Source organism: Salvelinus fontinalis, chromosome 26 (assembly GCF_029448725.1).
Source record: "Salvelinus fontinalis isolate EN_2023a chromosome 26, ASM2944872v1, whole genome shotgun sequence".
In the NCBI taxonomy this organism is placed as follows: domain Eukaryota; kingdom Metazoa; phylum Chordata; class Actinopteri; order Salmoniformes; family Salmonidae; genus Salvelinus; species Salvelinus fontinalis.
Genome location: NC_074690.1, coordinates 17,647,699 through 17,656,781, shown reverse-complemented (window position 1 = coordinate 17,656,781; position 9,083 = coordinate 17,647,699).

Sequence of the window (9,083 nt, the reverse complement as noted above, 5' to 3'; positions counted from 1 at the left end):
TGGTGGGAAGCTTCGGCGTCTCAGATCCCGTAACGGGAGGAGTAGAGACAAGAGAAGGCTCGGCCTCAGACTCCGAGGCCGAGCCTCGAAAACCGGTTGAAAGTTTCTGTCTGCTGAATGAGCGACACCGGTTCCTTCCTGAAGCCATGAGAAAGTTGTCCGGCTGCGGGGACTGTGCGATGGGATTTATACTACTATCTGTACTTACTGGTGGCACAGACGCTGTTTCATCCTTTCCTACACTGAAGTACCCTTGCCTAACAATTGCGTCTGAAGCTGGGCTTGCAGCACAGCTATCCTTGCCATAAGGCGATCGTTCTCCTGTATATTATGAGTACAGCGACTGCAATTAGAAGGCCCCATGTTAATGTTACTACTTAGCTTCGGCTGTTGAAGGTGCTGACGAACCATGTCCAGATAAAGCGTCCGGAGTGAAAAAGTTGAATAAAAAAAAAGTTGTGAGGGAAAACTAAAAATATAAACGGTAATTAAAAAGTAAAAACCGTAAAGTTGTCAGCTAGCAAAGTAAGGTTGGCGACAAAACGCACAGCAACACATCTGCAAGTTGCAAGTTATTCGTATTTTTTTAAACTGCACTGTTGGTTAGGGGCTCGTAAGTAAGCATTTCACTGTAAGGTCTACACTTGTTGTATTCGGCACATGTGACTAATACAATTTGATTTGATTGGATATACTGTCCATTTCTGAAACTCACTTAGATTGTACCTTTGATGATACAGCAGTAGCAATACAAGAATATAACATCTACAAAAAAGACAGGCATGCCTAGGGGGAGGTGTTGGGATATATGTTCAAAGACATATTCCTGCAAAGTAGGGATGCACAATATATCGGTGAACATATCGGCATCGTCCGATATTAGCTAAATATGCCAATATCGGCATCGGCCCGATGTCTAGTTTAACGCTGATGTGCAAAACTGATGTCAAAGCTGACGTGCATACCTATATAACGTAGGTAGACGTAAAATCTTGCGCTACACATGCAACACAGCATTCCTAACTTAGCCCACAATGTCTGCTGTGTGGATCGAGCAGTCAACACGTCGAGCAGTCATTTGAAAGAGTAAGAAAATTTCAGTGAGACAACTCAAAGGCGAAATCCATTAACGCCAAGATAATGGAATTAATTGCCCTTGACAATCAACCATTCTCTATCGTGGGGGATGTTGGCTTTCACAATTGGTCGAGCACCGGTACACACTACCAAGTGCGCTATTTTTCAGTTGTTGCCCGACCGGCGTTACACAGTAATAGCATCACTGCTATTAGCCTAACGACATACTATGAAACGCCATTTGGGTCTTTGCGTGTCAAAAAAGATACGCGTCAAATAACACCATTTGACATAACACTATTTGACGCTTTAAATAAGCTTTTAATTTGACACGTCAAATAGCACAGTTCTATTATATCATTTTGTGTGTTCTGAATTTGCACGTGCAAGTCAGGCGCCACCACTACTATCAGTAGCACTGTCAAGCTGTACAAAAAAGTTTGCAAACAAGTTACACCAGCCACAAACGGTGTGCTTACAATACCACGTTGGTAATAAATCATTATTTGTTTGACCGCAACTTCTGAGGTAGCTATCTAGCTTTAGCTTGGTACCTAGCTAGCACCAATACAACCAGCCTGAAAACAATGACCAGTAGAAACTGCAATCATTTTCATTATTCTTAGCAATGATTTAGGAATCCTTGTGAGTAAGTATTAGCTAGGTAGTTACTTGTTGTTCGCCTATTGAAATTGAACTTCAGTTCATGAAAATAAATAGCTAGCCAGCGACTTAACCCTGTTGCCCAAAGCTAACATTATAAGCAGCCAGCTAGCTTCATCTGGCTAGTGATGCTCGACCAGACAACCGGTTATGTGTCGTGAAGCTAGCCATAACAAGGATTAGGCACAATAGTGGAATTTGCGGTTTGCCTTCAAAATAAAAGTACCTCTTTGAAAGTAATGCAGAAGGTTACAATTGGTGGAATCATGACATATTTAGACTAGATCATGTTAAACAAGGTTGGATTGTGAAGCAATGAAATGCGGGTATCAGTCTACTCGGTGACACCCACAGAACACAACTGTGAAGAGTTTATGCAAATATTAGCGTTGTAGCTCTTATCGCGGGACTGCGACCGTGTGAAATCACCTCCCCAGTCAGCCTATTGTGTGTATTGACATTCATATTGCACTATACATATTTACCTAAGGATTGGGGATCAATGAAATGGGGTATCAGTCTACTCAATAGCCAAGATATTTTTTCCCAACGTCCTCCTCAGAGTTATCAGACTCCAAAACATCCACGCAGTATTGTTTTTCCTTTGGAATAGTGTTCAATACACATAGGTTGACAATAAATGTGGCTAAATTCACAGTTGTTTCAGAGTCCCGCAATAAGAGCTACGACGCTAATGTTCTCTGGGTGTCACTAAGTAGAGTGATACCCCATGTCATTTTGCGGCCTGAAACAGATTGTTATTTTGGAATGTTTTTTGGGATGAACATTGTTTGCATCCATGAGCTAGCTAGCTTTTTTTATGACCAATACTGTAGGTGCACGAGACAACTTTACCAGCATCATAGCATGCGTATCGATGGATTGTTGTGACATATGAAATACGAGTGATAATTTAATCAATGTGTAATAACTATGTAAAAAATGTATGAACGTGTTAAATTATTATGTGACGTGCAGTCATATTCAGGTCCTGATTGGTCAACAAGTTTATTTGACGCATCAAATAGTGTTATTTGACGTGTATCTTTTTTGACATACAAAGACCCAAACGGTGTTCCATAGAAATCCTGGTTGAGAATGAAACAACTGAACAAATGAACAACGAAACAGCACAGCAAGTAAGTGAAAGAAATAGGTTTTGATTACGTTTTACTGGTAATGGGGACATACATAAATGCCAACAAAATAACTTTTGGGTGTGTGTGTGTGTGTGTGTGTGTGTGTGTGTGTGTGTGTGTGTGTGTGTGTGTGTGTGTGTGTGTGTGTGTGTGTGTGTGTGTGTGTGTGTGTGTGTGTGTGTGTGTGTGTGTGTGTGTAACCTGACGGCCTACCCCGGACGATGCTGGGCCAATTGTGCGCCGCTCTATGGGACTCCCAAAATCACAGCCGGATGTGATACAGCCTGGATTCGAATGCTTAAAAGTCCGCAAAAAAATTTCATATCGGTTATCGGTATTGGGGGGGGTTTTGGCAAGGAAAATATCACATATCGGTATCGGCCAAAAATGTCATATCGGTGTGAAGTGTAGAGAGGATCTCATATCAAATATTGTTGAAGTGTTGTGGTTGCGTTGCCTCATCTAAAGCCTCTTCTTTATGGTGCTGCTATAGGCCACCAAGTGCTAACAGTCAGTATTTGGATAATATGTGTGAAAAGCTTGATAGTATATGTGTTGTTAATAGAGAGGTTTATTTTCTGGCTGACCTGAACATTGACCGGTTAGCAGCTAGCTAACTGTCCTCTCAATAAGAAGCTTCTAAATGTGACTGATGTAATATGTCTGTAATATGACACAGGTTATCACTCAACCAACTGAACTGCATACCAATAGTGTTGGATCTGTGACATCCACTTGTATTGATCATATCTTCACTTTGCTCCAAATCAATATCAGTTCCCATTGGCAGAAGGGACCGTAACATTGTGGAAATAACACGGAAAGCAAAAGTGCCAAAGGTTGGGCCTAAAGTAATTTCTAAGAGATCATACAAAATATCTTATATGTTGAAGGTGTAAAACGTGTGATGTGCATGAGGAAGTGAATCCAAATGCAGCACTGGAAGTATTTGTTAAAGTATTCATGCCAATTGTTGACAAGCTCCTGTTAAGGAATTAACTGTATGAACTGTTAGAGCCCTCACCTGGACAAAAGGAACACCTATGTGAGAATGCTATTCATTGACTACAGCTCAGCGTTCAACACCATAGTGCCCTCAAAGCTCATCACTAAGCTAAGGACCCTGGGACTAAACACCTCCCTCAAAAGGTTCTACAGCTGCACCCTCGAGAGCATCCTGACTAGTTGCATTACTGCCTGGTATGGCAACTACTCAGCCTCCAACCGCAAGGCACTACAGAGGGTAGTGCGTACGACCCAGTACATCACTGGGGCCAAGCTTCCTGCCATCCAGGATCTCTATACCAGGCGGTGTCAGAGGAAGGCCATAAAAATGATCAAAGACTCCAGCCACCCTAGTCAGCATGCATGTAGAGAAGGGCACTCAACTTGGACTGCACTGACTCAGATGACAGATGATTGGTTAAAATAAATGGATAATAAGATCATAGTTGGAGCTGTATTGTTAGATTTCAATGCAGCCTTTAATGTTATGTTATGTCACAATCCATCGCATGGTCGGAGAGTTATTTATCCAATAGAACCCAGAGAGTGTTCTTCAATGTACATTAGATATGTACAGTGCTGTGTACCTAAGGCCAGTTGCCTTGGGCTGTTACTCTTCTCTACAAATGATTTGCCACTGGTCTTACACAAAGCTAGAATGACAATGTATGCAGATGATTCCACACTCTACATGTCAACACCCAAAACCAGTGAGCTCACTGACATTATAAATAAGGAGTTACAGTCAGTATCAGAATGGGTGATTAATAATAAACTGGTCTTAAATACAACTAAAACTAAAAACATTGTATTCTGTTCAAAACATTCTCTAAGGTCTAAACCTCAACTGGAGATAAAGGGTGTGACCATTTAGCAAGTTGAGGAAGCTGAACGATAACATTGGATGGTCAATTAGGCCAGCACACAATTGACCCAGGGTCGTCCGGGTTTGGCCGGTGTAGGCCGTCATCGTAAATAAGAATTTGTTCTTAACTGACTTGCCTAGTTAAAGGTTAAATAAAAAAAATATTTAAAAAATCATGGTCAAGTCATATTGACAAAATTGTTGTAAAGATGGGGAGGGGTGACACAAAAATCAACTGTACTAGTTCTTCAGACTCTGGTCTTGTACCATCTTGATTACTGTCCAGTAACATGGTCAAGTGCAGAAAAGAAAGACCTAGCAAAGCTGCAGCTGTCTCAAAACAGAGCAGCACACCTTGCCCTTAACGGCACATACATAACTAACATCAACAACACGCATGCCAATCTTTCCTGGTTGAAGGTTGACGAGAGATTAATTTAAGATTATCTGCATAAACAAATAACGGTTAGCTGCGACATCCATACATACCCCACAAGACATGCCACCAGGGGTCTCTTCACAGTCCTCAAGTCAAAAACGAATTCACAGCAATGCACAGTATTATACAGAGCCATGATCACATGGAACTCCCATCTCCAAATACTCAAGCAAACAGCAAAATTACCTTTAAAAAAATACATCTCATGAAATGGCGGGGACTGTGAGGGGACACATACACAAACACGCACACACAGACACACTTTAACACACACATTTTTTGTTGTTGTTGTATTGTTAGTATTCATTTTTAGTTGTATTGTTTGTATATCATTGTATTTTAAATGTATGTGACTCTCGTTGCCTATCAGTGTATCAGTGTTTTGTTACTTGTCATGTTTTGTGTTTTTTGTGGACCCCAGGAAGAATAGCTACTACCTCTGCAAAAGCTAACGGGGATCCAAATAAACAAATAAATAAACAAATAAATAACCATTCAGAAGATCGATAGGAGCAGAGCTTTTTATCATGTCGTAAATCTGAAGAGGCTGTGGACCCGATCAGCATGTTTCTCTGTCAAGCCCCAAAAAATATCATAGGCCTTACCTATACATCAATCATTGTGGATATACTTTATGTGAACTGTTAAGTATTGAGTTACATGCCCAGCTACAAGGAGTTCATGGGGGTGTGGTTTCGGGTTCACAGTTGACACTGTTGTGAAGTGATCTTACCTGACATGTGAATGTTATATTGATCCAAATTTCTTAGGAAAAACCATTAAAGTTTGTCTTCAGCTGTCCTTTCTACTACTTGAGAGATGTTACTGCTCCAGCAGTTGATGAGTCTGGTGGGGCAGAAGCAGGAGTCATTTCAGTGGAGCTTCCAAGGGGAAGCTGTGAGTCAGCTGGGATGGCTTTATGTGGTTATAACAGAGACCAGCTGGTTGTAATCAGGTTACATGACGTCTTCGCAGCCAGAAAACCAGTTTACAACCAGAAAATGACATCAATAAGACATCATGTGCAATATTTTGCTCGCTGGGTTACTTGTGCAGGTTATAAAAGACCCACATCTTAGTTCATATTGCAAGAATCATACCTTAATTCAATCGTTGCACATAACGGATTTCTGCACTGGGCTTCCAGGAGTGAGTTTTTCAAAGGCTTTAAAAATAAGGTTCAAAAGCTCCGCAAAAGGACTCATGAGGCCAATGTATATAAAAAATAAACTGAAAACTGTAGGAATTACATTTTTATCAGAATTTCCCTCTCAGTCCAGATGTTCTTGAGCTGAGAGTCGACAGCCAACCATAACTGCCCTGCAGGGCCGGCGCCAGAACAAATCAGTTGGACAGGAATTTGATTTCTATAGGCGGGCCGGTGTTTTTCACGGGACCTCCTGTTGTTAATGGGTGTTAGAATAAAAACCATAGACCAGGGTACCCCAACTGGCGGCCCACGCGGGATGAATTTGGCCCGCGGGTGGTTTTATTTTTTATTTTTATTTTTTTTTTCGTGGTTGGACAAATAATACACATTTGATCGTATACAAATGGAAGCAATGTTTGAAATGATTATATTTTAGTCAAACATGTCTGTTTGGGCTTCTTACGGTCAATTGGCAGTCTACAAATTATTTGAAATTATGTTCCGGCCACCCGACCATCCACTCAAGACAAAATTGTCCGTGGCTGAATCTAGTTGATGATCCCTGCTATAGAAGTTTGGAGAAGCTTACAATTTAACCTACCGTGCCAGTTATGATTAAACTGCATGAATAAAAGTATGTGGACACCTCCTCGTCGAACATCTCATTCCAAAATCACTGGCATTAATATGGAGTTGATCCCCCCTTTGCTGCTATAACAGCCTCCACTCTTCTGTGAAGGCTTTCCACTAGATGTTGGAACATTGCTGCGGGGTCTTGCTTCCATTCAGCCACAAGAGCATTAGCGAGGTCGGGCACTGATGTTGGGTGATTAGGCCTGGTTCGCAGTTTGCGTTCCAATTCATCATATGTGTTCGATGGGGTTGAGGTCAGGGCTCTGTGCAGACCAGTCAAGTTTTTCCACACCGATCTCTACAAACCATTTCTGTATGGACCTTGCTTTGTGCACGGGGGCATTGTCATGCTGAAACAGGAAAGGGCCTTTGCCAAACTGTTTCCACAGTTGGAAGCACAGAATCGTCTAGAATGTCATTGTATGCTGTAGCGTTAAGATTTCCCTTCACTGGAAATAAGGGGCCCGAACCATGAAAAACATCTCCAGATCATTATTCCTCCTCCACCAAACTATACAGTTGGCACTATGCATTGGGGCAGGTAGTGTTTTCCTGGCATCTGCCAAACCCAGATTTGTCCATCAGACTGCCAGATGGGGAAGCATGATTCATCACTCCAGAGAACGCGTTTCCACTACTCCAGTGTCCAATGGCGGCGAGCTTTACACCACTCCAGCCGACGCTTCTGTGGTGCTGTTTGCCACCGGCCATGGAAACCCATTTCAAACAGTTCTTGTGCTGACGTTGCTTCCAGAGATGATTTTTACACGCTACTCACTTCAGCACTCGTTCTATGAGCTTGTGTGGCCTACCACTTTGCAGTTTAGCCGTTGTTGCTCCTAGACGTTTCCACTTCCCAATAACATAGCTTACAGTTGACCAGGGCAGCTTTAGCAGGGCAGAAATTTGACAAACTGACTTGTTGGAAAGGTGGCATCCTATGACGGCGCCACGTTGAAAGTTACTGAGCTCGTTAGTAAGGCCATTCTACTGCCAATGTTTGTGTATGGAGATTGCATAGCTTTGTGCTCAGTTTTATACACCTGTCAGCAACGGGTGTGGTTGGAAATAGCTGAATACACTAATTTAAAGGGATATCCACATACCTTTGTATATACAGTGCATTCGGAAAGTATTCAGACCCCTTGACTTTTTCCACATTTTGTTACATTACAACCTTTTCTAAAATTGGTTAAATTGTTGTTTTTTCCTGATCAATTTACACACAATACCCCATAATGACAAAGCAGAAACAACCTTTATTTGACTAGGCAAGTCAGTTAACCAATTCTTCAATGGAAGACCTAGAGCTGGCCGCCTGGCCAAACTGAAAGGTCTTACCAAAGACTGAATGTTCCTGAGTGGCCGAGTTACAGTTTTTACTGAATTTTTTTTGAAAATCAATGGCAAGAGGGGAAAATTGTTGTCTAGCAATGATCAACAACCAATTTAACAGAGATTGAAGAATTTTGAAAAGAATAATGGGCCAATGTTGCACAATCCAGATGTGAAAAGCTCTTAGAGTGTCACGCCCTGACCTGAGATATCTCTGTTTTCTTTATATTTTGGTTATGTCAGGGTCTGACTAGGGTGGGTACGTTAGTTTTGTATTGTCTAGGGTTTTTGTATGTCTAGGGTTGTTGTAGGTCTAGGTGATTTATATGTCTATGGTGGCCTGTTATGGTTCCCAATCAGAGGCAGCTGTTTATTGTTGTCTCTGATTGGGGATCATATTTAGGTAGCCATTTTCCCTTTTGTGTTTGTGGGTTCTTGTCTATGTGTAGTTGCCTGTCAGCACTCATTTGTATAGCGTCATGGTTCGTTTTGTTATTTTGTTAGTTTTGTTCAGTGTTCATTCTTAGATTAAAGAAGAATGTACGCATACCACGCTGCGCCTTGGTCTCCTCCTTTTGACAGCCGTGACATAGAGACTTACCCAGAAAGACTAACAGCTGTAATTACTGCCAAAGGTGCTTCTATAAAGTATTGACTCAGGGGTGTGAATACTTATGGAAATTAGATATTTCTGTACTTAATTTTCAATAAATGTGCAAACATTTCTAAAAACATGTTTTCACTTTGTCATGATGGGATATTGTGTTCAGCTGGGTG